The sequence below is a fragment of the Glycine soja genome, chromosome 18 (genome assembly GCF_004193775.1).
Source record: "Glycine soja cultivar W05 chromosome 18, ASM419377v2, whole genome shotgun sequence".
NCBI lineage: Eukaryota > Viridiplantae > Streptophyta > Magnoliopsida > Fabales > Fabaceae > Glycine > Glycine soja.
In genome coordinates this window covers 28,994,680-28,997,153 of record NC_041019.1, presented here as the reverse complement: position 1 = coordinate 28,997,153, position 2,474 = coordinate 28,994,680, and the positions used below count along the sequence as shown (strand labels likewise).

At 40.4% G+C, this 2,474-nt stretch overlaps 1 non-coding gene across 1 annotated transcript; it reads right to left on the bottom strand.

Annotated features, from left to right (window-relative positions):
* Positions 1 to 307: 307 nt before the first annotated feature.
* Positions 308 to 417, bottom strand: LOC114397781. The gene has a single exon (XR_003663406.1). It is a non-coding gene; the product is annotated as a small nucleolar RNA R71 (small nucleolar RNA).
* Positions 418 to 2,474: the final 2,057 nt, after the last annotated feature.

Sequence of the window (2,474 nt, the reverse complement as noted above, 5' to 3'; positions counted from 1 at the left end):
GTGCATTCAATATCCTGATGAGGATGTTCCATATGTTCTCAAGACTGGACTAATACATTTGCTGCCCAAGTTTCATGGTCTTGCAGGTGAAGATCCTCATAAGCATCTTAAGGAGTTTGATATTGTTTGTTCCACCTTGAAGTCCCCTGGTGTCCAGGAACATCATATCTTTCTAAAGGCTTTTCCTCATTCTCTGGAGGGAGTGGCAAAATATTGGTTGTACTACCTTGCTCCCAGGTCCATTACCAGCTAAGATGACCTTAAGAGGGTGTTCTTGGAGAAATTCTTCCCTACATCTAGGACCACTGCCATTAGAAAAGACATTTCAGGCATCAGGCAACTTAGTGGAGAGAGCTTGTATGAGTATTGGGAAAGATTCAAGAAATTATGTGCAAGCTGTCCTCACCGCCATATTTCTGAGCAACTCCTTTTGCAATATTTCTTTGAGGGACTTAGCAACATGGAGAGGAGTATGATTGATGCTGTCAGTGGTGGAGCTCTTGGTGATATGACTCCTGTTGAGGCTAGGAATTTGATTGAGAAGATGACTTCCAACTCCTAACAATTCAGTGCAAGAAATGATGCTATTGTCCTTAAAGGAGTCCATGATGTGGCCACAGATTCATCTTCATTTGCTGAAAATAAGAAGCTTGAGGGAAAACTTGATGCCTTGGTCAACCTAGTAACTCAGCTTGCCATAAATCAGAAATCTGCATCTGCACCTGTTACTGTTGCAAGAGTCTGTGGTCTATGTTCTTCTACTGATCACCGTACAGATCTATGTCCTTCATTGTAGCAATTTGGAGTCAATGAGAAACCTGAAGCCTATGCTGCAAACATTTATAATAGACCCCCTTAGCAGCAAAACCAACAACAGTAGAATAATAATGATCTTTCAAGCAATAGATGTGTCATACCCTAATTTCGTCCGAGGACTATTGCTTGATGGCATGCAACCTTTGATTGGCCGCTTCGAGATACTTGGCACCCTTTGTTGCACAATATGTGAAGTCCCGAGACGCGCCGGAAATCAAAAGGAAGCGGGGTTACGCAATCTGTGAAATTCCGTAATGTGACGAAAACCAAAAGGAAGTATTGTTACGCAATCCGTGAGTTTCCGTAACTTTTTCGAAAGCTAAAAAAGAGTAAATACATGATCCGTAAGGTTCTGTAACCTTATGAAAAGAAAATAAGTGTCATTACGAAATTCGTAAGGTTTTGTAACGTTACGGAAAAAGAATCACAAAAAAAAGTAAAGGGGTGTATTTAGTAAAAAAAGGGGGTGTAAATAGCAACCAGGCCCACTTGGGCCTTCCAGATTCTTCCTCCAGAAGGCGGTTGCTTATGGAGGAAGCAACCTGGCTCGCCTGGGCGAGCTGGGTGGCAAGCTCCTCCCCTATTTTGCTATAAATAGGGGGAGGAGTGAAGAGGAAAGGGGTTCAGCCTTCTTGGCACTTCGTATTCACCTGAAATTGTTGAGGAAAATTGTTTTCGTGAAGAAAATCCGAGCCGAGGTGCTTCCGTAATGTTTCCGTGAGTAATTACGCAAAGATTTTCAACCGTTCTTCGGCATTCATCGTTCGTTCTTCATCGCTCGTCGATCTTCAACCGGTAAGTACCCCAAATCGAGCTTTTTCAATTCATTCTATGTACCCGTGGTGGTCCCCATTTGTTTCGTGTACTTTTATTCTCGTTTCATTTACTTTCCGTACCCCCTTTTGACGTGCTTCAGTCATTTATTTAAGTTATTTCTCGCCTAATCAAGAATTAAAATAAATTTCCACTGATCATTTGATTTGTAATATCCGTTAATTTCTGTTAAAATGAAATCCGACCGTTCGGTCGTGCCGTAACCACGTTGGAAATCAAAAAAGAGGTAAAATAATAAAATAACAATAAAAAAATACCTTTTAGTAAAATAAAGCGGAAAAATCAATCGGACGTTTTCTCTTTGGGATTTCTCATTCTTAATTGAATTGACTAATAACTAAAGTGAAACTAAGGCTAAAATCAACCCGCAAAGTCAAGCTCGTCCACAAAAAAGTCACTAAAAAAGGATTTGAAAAGTTCAATATCTCAGTTTTTATTACCAAGTAAATGGATCATTTTTAAGGTCCAACGCCTTAAAATGATCACCTTCCAAGTAAAAAGAATCGCTTGATTCACCCTTAAAAAGAACTACGTAGGTCTGATTTCCTCTTCGATGGAGGGTACGTAGGAGCAAGAGCCCCGTTTTTGTCGACCTCAAAAATAAAAAGAAATAAAAGTTAAGGTAACACAATTTCCACAATTCTAAAAAATAAGGTTGTTGTCCTTTGAGACAAACGCGAGAGGTGCTAATACCTTCCTCAAACGTAAATACAACTCCCGAACTTGGAACATTCTTTATGACCGGTTTCCTTCGGTTTTTCCGACGTTTTCCACAAATAAACATTGGTGGCGACTCCGCACATCTTTCCTCCTTTGGAAAGCGC